The following is a 14,757-nucleotide window of genomic DNA, read 5'->3' on the forward strand; positions in this document are numbered from 1 at the left end:
GGCTTCAGCTCACGGGTGCTTTGTGGTGCAGGTAAGGGCAAGGAGAAAGTCAACCGACCATGAGTATGGAGAGCGTGACGCGACACGTACATGTATAGTCTTCCTGGCTGCCTGATAGACCCAAAACGGGTATGTTTAAATATTTATACTCGCAAGCGCACGAATTGTATTTATAGAATAGTTTTCGTGTAAGCACGAGGTCGAACCCAAAGGAGTTGTCTAAAATTGAAAAGAAAACTATTTTAAACCAAAATTAATAAATTCTAACCTAGTTCCAAAGACTGATGGAATTTTTGTATAATAAAAATAAAATTAAAGATAATAATAAAGAAATTAAAGACAATATATATATAACATAAATTAATAATAGAAATGAAGATGGTAAAATAAGATTATTAAGGATTAGAATCCACAAAATATAAGTTCAATAATATTTATAAGTACATTGATTCCCAAGTTTTAGTGATAGTTAAAATAAATCAAACTATCATTTTCTTAATAGATTTATAATTTTAAGCACAAATTTCTTCTAAAAATATAAGATTTTTCTTCACTTTTCAAAGTTATAATTTCAAAGCATTTAGTGTAAATCAATCTAATGAAATAACAAATAAATCAATGAACATTATTTATAAGACAAAACATAATATTTTTGTTCTAAGCATGGATGTGTACAATTTAATGACACATCTTACACAAAGAATATTATGTTTATGCACTAATGAAAAACAAAGTGTAAATATGTGCTAACAATCCAAAATACATGATATTTAAGATGAAAGAAGATATTTGAAGAAGAAAATTCCATAAACTTTCTTGCATAAAATGAGAAATTAACATACAAAATAAACACTATCTAGTTACAAATTGTTTCATCATCACCTTAATAATCTTAAAAAGATTAGAAACTCATAACTATAATAGCAAATACAAACTAAAAATTACAAACATAAATAGGAAAATTTGGAGGAGAAACCCCCAAAATTTTCTTCTAAAAATACATAGAAAATAACCAAAAAGAAGAAGAAGAAAAGAATTGAGAGGTTTTGAATGTGTAGAAATTATGGTATAGTAACCTCTCTTCTAAAATGGACACCCTAAATCCCTTATTTATAGCCAAAAATGAGGTATTAAAATAATCAATTTAAATTGATTAAATTAATTATAATATGGTAAATAGGGGTAAATTATAGGGTGTAATAATTATGTTTTGGGGTAAAATGTGTATAAAGTGGGGTAAAAATGTTGGTATTTTTAAACAAAATGGACAATGTTGGGCTCAATAAAATTGGGCAGCTTTGTGCTTGAGGCAGGCGTGTGGCTGGGTGCAAAGGGCTGTTGCAGAGTGTTGCACATGACTGTGGAGAGCTGGCTGGGGGATTCTGTTGGGCAGAGGTGAATGGAAGCTGCTGATTGCTAGGAGGGACACTTGAACGTGGAGGTGCATGAGGGAGAAGATTGATGTCTTCATTTGGGCCTTGGAGGTGAGCCTTTATCAAGGCTTATGGCATTTGAAAAATGCCATTTTCTTTCCTTTTTTTTCAGCATTATATCTTTTCTCTTCTTTTTTTTTCAAAGCCCACAAATACAATAAATTCCCTACAAAATAAACATAAAATAAATCATAATAAAATATTTTCAATTATAAAATAAATCAATTTAATTCTTTGAAAATATTAATTATAACTTAATTTATATTTTATATTTAAGTTCAATAACACAACATTTTTTTACCACTAACTTAACAATAATAATTCAAATAATTAACTACAACATTTTACAACAAAATAACTATAAAAACACACAAAAGTATATAAAATCATGATAAGACTAATAAATTCAAAATTACTTAAAAACTTAATAAATTACTTAAAAACTCAAGAATTAAGCAACAATTAGCACATAAAAAGTGGTAAAATAACTCTATTTTGTAGAGTTATCACTGCTATAGCCAGAGGTATTTTTGGAAGTTGTTTGTAAAGAACCCTATTTTGTCGTTTAGTCGACTTAAAGTATATATTTTGAGTTGTAAACATTTACAAATAGTATTTTGGGATCCAAAATGTTAAATGTTTTATGAATTTTAGTAAATGGAATTATTTTTCAAAGTTTATGTCTCTGTTTATGTTTTAATTACACATTTACCTTAAAACCTCGATTAGCGAGTTAAAAGTACGTTTAAAACTCACTTAGTAACGGCTCTAAGGAGGTAGGGCGTTACACTCCCCTTTAAGGTGGGGCAAAGATATTGTGAAGACTCATCTTAGAGACAAGAGTGTGAAACTGAATTATTGGTAGAACTTTGGTGAGAATGTCAGCAAGCTGGTTGTTGGTAGAGACATGTGAGGTTTTGATTATGCCTTGGTTGATCTTGTCGCAAAATAAATGACAGTCTATCTCAATGTGTTTTGTTCGCTCATGAAAGACAGGATTGGAAGAGATATGAAGAGCTGCTTGGCTGTCACAGTAAAGAACAACTGGTTTTGTTTGAGGAAAACCAAGTTCTTTGAGTAAGGAGAGCAACCAAATAACTTCAGTGGTGACATTAGCCATGGATCTATACTCAGCTTCAGCGAAAGAGCGAGAGATGGTGTGTTGTTTCTTTGACTTCCAAGAGATCAAAGAGTTGTTGAAAAATACACAAAATCCTGAAATGGAACGCCAAGTGTCTGGACAAGCGGCCCAATCAGTATCACAGAAAACTTTGATGGAATGTTCTAAGGGCCAATGAGTAGTAGTGATGGAGCCCTTGCTGGTTGGATAAAATAGACCACGTCCGGGAGTGGATTTGATGTAGTGTATCACTTTGAGGGCAGCTTGATAATAGGGCTGCCGCGGCGAACAAATAAATTGACTCAATCTATTGATGACATATGAATGATTGGGTCGTGTGATGGTCAAGTAAATGAGGTGACCAATGAGTCTTCTATATGCTTTTGGGTCCTCAAGTAGTTCGCCATCTTCAGCGGATAACTTGAGGTTGACATCCATGGGTGAAGATGTTGTTTTGCATCCAAGTGTTCCACTGTCTTCAAGGATTTGGAGAGCATATCCTCGTTGAGATAGGAAAAGGCCTTTGTTATTCCTTGCAATTTCAAGACCAAGGAAGAATTTTAGTTCACCAAGATCTTTTAATTGAAAGCAAGATGATGAGTATAGAATAAGAGTGTGTATGGCATGTGTAGAATTGCTTACAATCATAACATAGACAACATAAATTAATAGAGCCAAAAAAATTGTATTGTCATGCTTAATGAACAAAGAATAATTGGTATGTGAGTGCTGAAAATCATAGGCAAGTAAGAAAGTAGTTAGTTCAGTATTCCATTGTCTAGAGCTTGTTTAAGGCCATATAGACTTTTGTGAAGTTTACAAACTGGTTTTTGGAAATTAGTTTGCTCCCCCTTAAATGTGTATCCTTAAGGTAGAGACATGTAAATTTCTTCATCAAGATCACTATTCAGAAAAGCATTATTTACATCTAATTGGTGTAAATACCAACCATAATGGGCAACAATGGCCAACAAAAGTTTAACAGTGACCATTTTAGCAACTGGGGCAAAAGTGTCAAAATAATCCACTCATTCTTGTTGAGTATAGCCTTTAGCAACTAACCTAGCTTTATATCTTTCAACAAGACCCTTAGAATTCCTTTTAATTTTATAAATCCATTTGCATCCTATCGATTTATGTGTAATGGGAAGGTCAACTATGGTCCAAGTGTTGTTATTGTCTAAAGCATTTAGTTCTTCATTCATATCATTGGTCCATTATAAGGAAAGGCTAGCTGTCTTGTAAGATGTGGGTTCACTTATAGAGCTAGCATTGCAAATAATTGTATGAAAAGAAGGATACAATTTAGAATAATCAAGGCAGTCAGATAAAGGATATTTAGTATAATATTTGGTAGATGCTAAGCTATTATAACAGTGATATTGATGTAAAAAAGAGGGAGGTTTAGAAGATCTCTCTGTTCTAGTGATGACTTCATTTGTGTTGTTGTCAATGCTGAAATGGGTTTGGTGCCTTTGTGAAGTATCCATTTCGAGAGAAGAAGGATCATGGGCAGCCGCTCCATTTGGTACATGCATGGACAACGGAGAAGTGGTTTTAGAAAAGAAAGTATTGATGTTATCAATAGATCTATCATTAAGAAAAGGGAAAACTTTCTCATAAAATACAACATCTCTAGATATAAATATTTTGTTAGTGGTTTGGTCCATGACTTTGTAGGCTTTCACACCTTGGGAATACCCTAGGAATAGACAGGGAATAACTCTTGGAGAGAATTTGTTTCTTGAGCTTGACAAGGTGGAAGCAAAACACAAGCATCCAAAACATTTTAAATGATCATAAGTAGGAGGCTGAGAATGTAATACCTTATAAGGCGTAATGTTTTTGAGAGGCTTGGATGGAAGCCGATTGATCAAGTGGGTGGTTGTAAGAACAACATCACCCCAATATACCAAAGAAATTCTTGATTGAAACATTAAAGCTCTTGCAACATTGAGTAAATGTTGGTGTTTTTCGTTCAACCACCGAATTTTTCTCAGGACAATCAACACAAGATAAGTAGTGAATAGTGCCTTGTGATTTAAAAATCTTATCGAAAGCTAATTTCTTCGCATTATCAGATCTAACCCATTTTATTTCAGCTCCAAATTGTGTGTGAATCATTGTGAAAAAATTTGGTATAATTATGGAAACATCAAATTTCATTTTTGATAAAAAAAAAAAGCCAAGTATAACAAGAGTGGTCATCTACAATAGTTAAGAAATATCAATATTCTTCTCTAGTCTCATGCATAAAAGGTCCCCATATGTCAATATGTATTAAATCGAAAATAGAATTGGAAATATGGCTATTTGAGGGAAAAGACACTTTTCTTTGTTTATCTAAATGACAAATATTACAAGGAATATCCTGTTTGTTTAAAGCTGAAAAAGAAAGTAAAAAATCTGTATTAGTAAGAAACATGTAAAGAAGGGTGTCCAAGTCTTGAGTGCCATATGTCAGTAGAGATAGATGCAATCCTAGGTACTTCCATGACATATAAGTTCCCAATACATTTAGCCCTCCCAATCAGAGTATGGCAATCATTGTCCTGAATAATGCAATCATGTAATGTAAATATTACATTATAAGCAGATTTTTGACATAATGCACTAACAGAGATGAGATTTATGGTGAATGTATGAACAAATAACACATTATGCAAAATAAGTGTGGCTGATAGTTTGATAGTGTCAATGTTAAGGAGAGGGGCAGTCACGGCATTAGGCATGGAAATTGTTGACCCCTAAATTGGTCCATGACATGGAGTCAGATAAACGATAGAAAATGAGAGGAAAACAAGAAGAGATTCAAATGGAAAGCAAATGACATAAACGATTTATAGTGGTTCAGCCCCACAGAAAAACTAAACGACTTAGCCTTGAAGAATTGTCCCGACGGGCATGCCTGTGCCCGTTCAATTAGCTTGTGCCTCTTAAATTTCTCTATAAGGGTTTCCAAGTAAGCATTACCCCTATGGGTGACACGACTAGGAAAGTGCTTCTCCAATGGCACAATCAATTCAGGCATCTGAACAAAAAAAAAAACAAAAAAAATGTTAAAAATGTAAAACAATCTAGTAACTATCGAGTTTTATCGAGGTCTATCGAGGCAGGTGCTAAAATCAGCCATATGCCTAATATCATCTGGTTACTATCGAGTCCTATTGAGGCAGGTGCTAAAATCAGCCATATGCCTAATATCATCTGGTTACTATCGAATCATCAAGTCCTATCGATGCCTATCAAGTCCTATTGAGGCAGAGGCTAAATCAATCGTATGCCAAATAGCATCGAGTCCTATCGAGTCTCATCGAGGTATATGCTAAAAATTTTCTAAATGCCTAAAATACCATCGCGTCCTATCGAGTCTCATCGAGGCCTATCGAGGCACAATCAAATCCAGAACCTAACATATACTATCGAGTCCTATCGATTTTCTATCGATGTGCATAAAAAATCTCGAAAAAAAACTCAGATTTCTTCATACTCCATCCCCGATCTATCCTATGAACAAAAAATTAACAAATAAATCAGGCCCAAACAGTTAATTGCAGAAAAAACAAGTAAATCCCTGACCTTTGCCTATTTCGGGGTTGTTTAGTCGATCTCGTGGGTTTTCTCGCCTACCTACCTACTATGGCAATGGTTTCTTGCCACTTTCTGTGTTGTCGTGGTCGTGGAAAACAATGTGGGAAACACTATGCGAAAGGAGAGTGAGAGTTTATGGTGATTTTGGTATTTTGGTTTCGGGCCGAGAATAGAGAGAGCCGAGAGAGTAAAGAGAGAAAGTGGGAAACAAATGAGAGGATCATTCTTGGAACTAATCTAAATACTAGGATCAAATGCATATGTATACAATGGGTATTATATTTTTGCTACGGTACTCCATTTAATGCATCAATAGTCAAATTTCCCTAGGAAAATGAAAATGACTAACAATGCTAACTTTTTTAAAAGGTTTAGAACTTAAGTACAAAAAGTGGGTTAGGTTGGGGGTTTTTGTTGCAAGTAAGTCTTTACTATTAACTACAAAACTATGGGCATGTTTGTAATTGTTTTCTGTTTTTTGTTTTCAAAATTGTGTTTTCAGAAATAAGAACAAAAAATAGTTTTTATAGTAAAAAAAAAATAAAAGGTGTTTGGTTAATTTTTTCCAAAAATAATTTTTTATAATTTAAAAAAAAAACCTTAAATATAAAAAATTAATAAATATATTATCAAAGAGATTTTTTTTAAAGTTTGTAATGAATAATTAGATTAAGTAATGTGAAAGGAAAGTTAACCAAAAATAAAGAGTGAGAAAGTAAGGAGAAAAAAATTGGGAAAAGAGAAATTGAGAAGAAAGAAACTTATACAAGAAAAAAATGAGAGAAAGAGAGAGAGTGAAGAGATATAAGTGAGGAGTAAGAAAGTGATGAGATATAAAATGTCGAGAAAGAAAGTGATGAAAGAGAAAATGAGAAAATATGAAAATTGATTATAAAGAAAATAAGGAGTAAAAAGTGTTGAAAAATAAAGTGATGTGAAAATAAATAATGTGAGATAATGATAATTAAAAAAAGTAATGTAAGAAAAAAAAAATAGACAAAAAAAATTAAAGAAAACATAAAACAATTTTTGTTTGTTTTCAAAATTTTATTGAATTGTTTGGCTAAACTAAAAAATGTTATTTGTTTTCAAAAGCCGAAAACAATTTTTAAAAACAAAGTTACAAAAAAACTAAAAATTTTAAAAACAACAAAATTTGTTATGTGGCGTTTTTAAATTTTTTTTTTCTAATTTTTATTATCTCACATCATTTATTTTCACATCACTTTTTCTCTCTTCATTTTCTTTCACATCACTTTATCTCTCGTCATTTTCTCCCTTATCACTTTATCTCCCCTCACTTATCCCTCTTCACTTTCTCTCTCAATTTGTCTCGTATCAGTTTATCTCTTCCCAATTTATCTTTCCTCAAATTTTCTCTCATTATTTTCTCACTCTTTATTTTTCATCATTTTTTATTTCACATTACTTTATCTCATTATTTATTACAAATTTTTAAAAGATTTTTCTATTTGTAAATATATTTATATAAGATTTAAAAAAAAAATAAATGGTAAAAAATTATATTTTTAGAAAACATTAACCAAACACCTATTTATTTTTGAAAATTACAACAAAAAGTTTTATGTTTTTATTTTTTAAAACACAATTTTGAAAACCAAAAAACAGAGAACAATGCCAAACAAATCTATGTTTTTTGTATCTTTGTTTTTAAAATTATTTTATGAAAACAATGCCAACACCCATACTTGTTTTCAAAAAATAGCTTTTAGCTTTTAAAAACAAAAAATAGTTTTTAATTAAGGAACCAAACACCCTCTATATTTCTATAACTATAAGTTAAAAAAAATTGTTTTTATGTAATTATAATTGCGGAGGGGTTCGTGGTAGAGGGGTGGCTGGTATCGATGACGGTAGAAGCTATGGCTTCGGAGGTGGCCACGCCGACTTGCTCCCTCACGAATCGGGCCCCTACAACGTGGAGCTTTGCTGGGTTGGACTAGGTTCCAACGACTCCTTCGGATCTAGCTTTACAGGTGTGAGAGTGGGGCTTAAAGATGGGGTGCTCGATGGATTCAAGTTGGGAGAGCGATTGTGTGACATTTTTGGATCTACCTAGGGAGCCATGGGTATGGTGGTGCCTATGGTAGGGTAGAGAGGGTGATTCTCAGTTACTCACGTCGACTTTGGTACAAACTGTAACGCCCCAGCTCCAGGGACCGTTACGGTGTGCCTTGTAAACAGTGCTAAACTCGCTAATCGAGTCATTTGGCCAAAATCGTGAACTAAGTATGATTAGCGGTTTAGGGATTAAAAACTTTGGTTAAGATGTAACGTTTCACTAGAACGTTTAATTTATACATTGGGATCCCGAAAATAAAGTTTAAGAGTTTATTACAGAAAATATTTACAACAGGCCGTTCTAAGCGGCAAAACAGGGTTCAACCCTAGTTCCACTTTAAACCTCGGCCGTGGCGGACGAGCAGCTGCATATGTACACATCACCACCTAAGCTCTTCAATTCAAGGATGGTCCAGCTTCCTCTTGCCTTTACCTGCACCACGTAGTACCCGTGAGCCGAAGCCCAACAAGAAAACACAATAAAACATGATATAATATCAACAACGATCATAATAACCATTCAGGACCAACGGCCCATACAGATAGGTGACAGTAGCAAAAAGTCACAATAATGAGCATCGCTCCCTCTAGCCATGTGACGATAGGGTCACCAGGGCTTAACTGATAAGTGATCCTTTCATAAGTTTGATTAGGACAGGTGCATGGTGATTAGTCACCAACATAACCTTCCTCACGACTCTAGAGTCGAAGCTATGGACAACGTCCCTTAGCCATGTGACAAACAGTCACCGGGGTCATATACCTTGGCTATAGTCATCTGGTCGTAGACCAGGCAAGCGCTTATAAGTTCTTCGACCTTAGGGTCGGTCTGGCATTAATGCCATAGAGCCATTCAATGCATAATTCTCGACTCTAGAGTCGGTCCCTGACTAGTCAGTGTCTTTCACAAGTAAGACATGTCACCAATCATATATCACATGTTCCTTATCCATAAACGAGGCATTTAGCATGCTTACCAAACAGGTAGTAGTGCTATTAGGGCCATGCATAAACACAGAGGCTCAAGCTCTGAACAGCATCATACTCAGTATATAAAGCATGTCCCAAACACATGTTTCTCATGCATCATATGCAACATATCCAGCAATCCAACATGCACTAATAACCGCCATGCATGTCACATTTAATAGTCATCCAACATGAATCAAGAGTAGCCATGCATGTCATACATAATAATTAGCCGTCATGCATCAATAATAACCACGCGTGTCATACCCATTAATCAACCAACATGCATCATAATAGCCATGCATGTCTCATATACACAGGGTGCAGTTTTCTTACCTCCAAGTCGAGCTAGAACGTTTAAAAGAGCGACTCTTGAGAACGATCAACCTTTAGTCCTTTAACGGTCACCTAGTCATAACCAAATATAAGGTACCATCAAAAAAAATGATCAACATAAGTTCCCAAATCAATATTTAGCCTCCGGGAGAACAATCCCCACTTAACCGGGTACTAGGTACAACCCCGAGGCCTGGCTTGAATCCCCAAGCTTAAAAACATGTTTTTGGTCAAAATGGCCTTAAGGGCCGCGGCCCTCCCCTGCTGCGCCGCGGCGCGCCTCCAAACAGAAAGGCTCCCCCCTGCCAGACGCCAAGGGCCGCGGCGCACCACAGCTGCGCTGCGGCGCCCAGCCCAGACCAGGCAAAAACTAGCACGCGAACTCAGAATTTGCCCCTGCGTTTTCCCTTAGAACCAGTCCTTCAAACCTTCATAAAACCTCTTCCTAGCATATAATTAAACCCCTAGACAACACCCATAACCTCCCCTCATCAAAACCCAATCTTATAATCCATCAAAACCCCTTTGAATCCAAACTTCTAACAAGAATCAAAAGTTGAAAACCAAAACTTGAAAACAGAGAAATACTTGAAACCAAAGTCTAAAACTCACCTTGAAACCTGTTTTGAATCCCCTTTAATGGTTGAAACAAGTCCCCTAGCTGCCACCTTTGATTTCCTAGCTCAAAACCCCAAAGTGGCTCTCAAAATTTGGAAGAGAGATGGAGGAGAGTTTTGTACGGGAGAGAGAGAAGGAGAGGATGAGGATGACTCTATTTTAACTCTGTTTTCTACAGCCTACTAAACCTCATGTATATCCAAGCCAAATGACCTAAATGCCCCTAGGTCATTTAAAGGCTTCTAAGCACTCCCAAGGGTAAAATCGTCATTTTCAACCTATACCGTTAATCATAATTAACGCTCTCCAATTCCCGCTATTCTCAACATTCTCAAATGCCAATAAATCACATCCCGTTACCCTGAAATCCCCGGTAACGCTATAATCATAAAATTCACCCCGAGACTCACCCCGAGCCCCGAACTTAAACTCGTTATGCTAGACCGAACACTTACATCTCATGATCGTCTCATGTCGATTAGCTCGAACCAATTCACCTTATAATGTGGCTATATTAATTAATCACAATCATGCACCCAAAATATACAATCACGCCCACAGTGGCCAAATTACCAAAATACCCTCACAATAATAAATTCTCCCATATGCATGCATCCACTACCATATAATAATATAATCCACGTAGACATGCATATAATCATTAAATACTATAATAAATCAATTATGGCCCTCCCGGCCTCCTAATCAAGGTCCTAAACCTCATTAGGAAATTTGGGGCATTACACAAACTCTCTTATTTGTGGGAAGGTGGTCGAGTCTCTCGTACCTACGGGTGTCGATGGGTGAGGTGGTGGTCCTAGTGGTTGGTTGGCTAGAAGTGGTCCTGTCAGCGAGTGTAGCACACCCAAAGATGTTTTGTTCTAATGTTGTTTTTACTGTTGTTTTTTGTTATTTTCTTTCCTTCGTTTGTTGGTATTTGTATGAATATGTTTATGTTTATTGTAACGCCCCAACTCCAGGGACCGTTACAGTGTGTCTTGTAAATAGTGCTAAACTCGCTAATCGAGTCATTTGGCCAAAATCGTGTAACTAAGTATGATTAGCGATTTAGAGATTAAAAATTTTGGTTAAGATGTAACGTTTCATTAGAACGTTTACTATATACATTGGGATCCCAAAAATATAAATTAAAGGTCTATTACAAGAAAATATTTACAACCAGTCGATCCAAGCAGCAAAACAGGGTTAAACCCTAGTTCCTTTTCAAACCTCAACCGTGGTGGTCAAGCAGCTGCATATGTACACATCGTCACCTAAGCTCTCCAACTCAAGGATGGTCCAACTTTCTTTTGCCTTTACCTGCACCACATAGCACCCGTGAGTCGAAGCCCAGCAAGAAAACTCAATATGCTCATGAACAGTTATAACATGTCATCAAATCATAAGGCACACGCCTAGCAGATATAGCCCTAGTTAAGCAGGCAAACAAACCCACGTAATGTTGAGTATAACACATCAACCAATGATCATAATAATCATCCAGGGCTTTTAGCCCAAACAAATAGGTGACAGTCGCAAAAGTCACTAAGTTGGGTATAGTCCCTTTTAGCCTTGTGACGATAGGGTCACCGGGGCTTAACAGACAAGTGAACTTTTTATTAGTTCCAACATGATAGGTGCATGGTGACTAGTCACCAACATAACCTTCCTCATGACCATAGAGTCATAACCTTGGAACATTGTTCCCTAGCCATGTGACAAACGGTCACCTGGGCCTTAGGTCCTGGCTCTAGTACCTAGTCTTAGACTAGGCAAGCGCTTATAAGTTCATCGACCTTAGGGTCGGTCCAGCATTAATGCCTTAAAGCCATTCAATGTTGATATCGATTAGATCTAATCTTCATTTGGCCTTGCGTTCATGACGCTATGCCATTTCTGACTCTTAGGTCAGTATCCCTGACTAGTCAGTGCCATATACAAGTAAGCAATGCCACCAAACATATATCACATATCCCATATCCGAATACAAGGCATTCAGCATGCTTACTTAACAAATACTAGCACAATTAGGATCATGCATAAACACAGAGGCTCAAGCTCTGAACAATATCATACTCAGTATACAAAGCATGTCCTAATCACATGTTTCTCGTGCATTACATTTAAACATCCAACATGCATCAAGAATAACCATGCATGTCACATATACACAGGGTGCAGTTTTCTTACCTCAGGTTCGAGCAAGAACTAGTAAAAGAACAACCCTTGAGAACGATCAATCATTTGATCCTTTAGTGGTCACCTAGTCATAACCAAATATGGAATCCCATCAATAAAATAAATCATAAAAAGGTTTATAATCTAAAACCTCACTCCCGGGATCCATCCCGCACTCTCGGGACTCTTAATCTACCCAAACGGGGGAAATGAGCCAACCCCCGAGCCTTAAAAGTCACTCGAGCCCTAAAATAGGCTTGCTGGAAATTGCACTAGCGCTGGGGCGCTGCCCCAAAGTTAGAGAAGCCCCAAAACCTGCCCTGCCTAGCGCTGGGGAGCCAGGAATGGTGCTGGGGCGCCATCAGCAAACCAGAAACTTTTTTGGTCTTCTCCCCTGCGATTTCCCTTGAAAAACAAACCTCCAAACCAATCCCAAACATCATCAAAACATCAAATTCAACCTCCAAACCTCATCTACACCACACCCTCATCAAAACCCACTCAAACTTGCACAAAAACTTCCATGAATTCTCACCACTAACACCTCAAATTCTCAACTGAAAAACCATAAGGAAAAACAGAGTATAGTCTATATTCAAGGATGAATTCTTACCTCAAGCTTGATTTAGATCCCCTTCAATGATTGAACCAAAGTCCTAAGCCCTCAAGCCTTGCTCTCCTAGCTTGTTACCTCAAGTTCGCTCTCAAAAATTGAAAGGAAGAAGGAGGGAAGAACATGTACGGGAGAGAAAGAAAGAGATGAGGATGATGCTCTGTTTTCTTATAATTCCATAGCCTTCTAAACTCAAAGGGCTGATATAAATCTTAGGGGTGAAAATACCATTTTGCCCCTAGGTCAAATAAAGGCTTCTAAAGACTCCCAAGGGTAAAATCGTCATTTTCTGCCTATCTCGTTAATTATAATTTACACCCTCCAATTCCCATTATTCTCAATATTCTCAATGTAACGGCCCAACTATTTTAGACCTTGGACCATTAATAACTACTATACTAATCTTAAGAAAACGTACATATGAAATAACCATAACTTTATTAAAAAAACGGTAAAGTAAAGGTTAAATACATAAAAATTCATTTAGGATATGAGATCCCATTGTTTTGAAAATAAAACAAAACATAACTTAAATAAATTGGTTACAAAATTAAGTGCGGAAAAATAATACATAGAAATCATAACTAAAAGACTAAAAAAAAAAAACTTCATTCTCTAATGGAACGCTCAGTCCATCGATTCCATCCTGCCTCAATACACATCCCCAAGCTGCCAAGAATCTTTCCGCCGCCATAACCATTTTCCTGCACATATAAAACATAAAGGAATGAGCCTAATGCCCAGCAATGAAAATCTACTACAAGCATGAAACATAATCATACACATAACTATAAGCTATAGACATATAACATATATCTATAAAGATGTACATCATATAAGACTATACTATTAATGGCCATTAAAACATGTGATAAACCATCTACGTCCCCTTTCTAATATCTGAGGTAGGTTAGATCACATGGTAGGTTTATGATAACCCATCTACGTCCCCTGTCTAATATCTGAGGTAGGGTAAATCATAACCATGAAACATAAGAAAACATAACTTAACATACTATAGCATAACTTATCAACATAACATATAAGCATATAAAACTATCCTATTTTCCTTACCAAAATACCGGGATGATGAGAACAAAGTCAGGATTTTGGAACACTCCTAAAAACCATAATAGGGAGGTGAGTATACTAAAGAAAATGGATGAAAAGAATGAACTACACCATCGAAAAGATACTTACCAATAAGAATCTTACGTTCAAGATCTTAGATGCCTAACCAAAAATAGAGAATACGAGTTAGGATTTGAGTAGAAAAACTATAAGAACAATACAGAAAGGAACTAGAATAAGGAATACCTTGAATGCTTCTATGACCGAACTATACCTCGAAACCGAAATACACTATAACCTTACTTCCCAAGTGTTTATTAAGCTTATAACCTCAACCTAAGTGTTTATCGCTCTATAGTCTCACTAGCACCTGGAAGGCTCTGATTAATGCTTGAAGAATGAATGAAAAGGCTTGGTGCTAGGTCCTATTTATAGAGTTCTAGGAATAAAAATATTCTTTTTGGCTTTGAATAAAAATAATGAATTTAATTGAAAATATTTGAATATTCTTCAGCCAAAGGCTTAAGACTTGGTCAAATTTTTTAGAGAGAGGTTTAAGGAGTCAAAGCTTTATTTTTAAAAACAAAAATAATCAAAACAAATAAAATCCTAACTTCTAACTCCCTAAATCTCGTAACTCTAAACTCACCTACGGTAAAATCAATATATCTGGAGCTATAGGACTCCAATGCCGATGCTCTAGCAAAGCTTGCAAGTGCGAAAGATGCCGAAACTCTGAATATAGT

This window comes from Humulus lupulus, chromosome 2, assembly GCF_963169125.1.
Source record: "Humulus lupulus chromosome 2, drHumLupu1.1, whole genome shotgun sequence".
NCBI classification, from domain to species: Eukaryota; Viridiplantae; Streptophyta; class Magnoliopsida; order Rosales; family Cannabaceae; genus Humulus; species Humulus lupulus.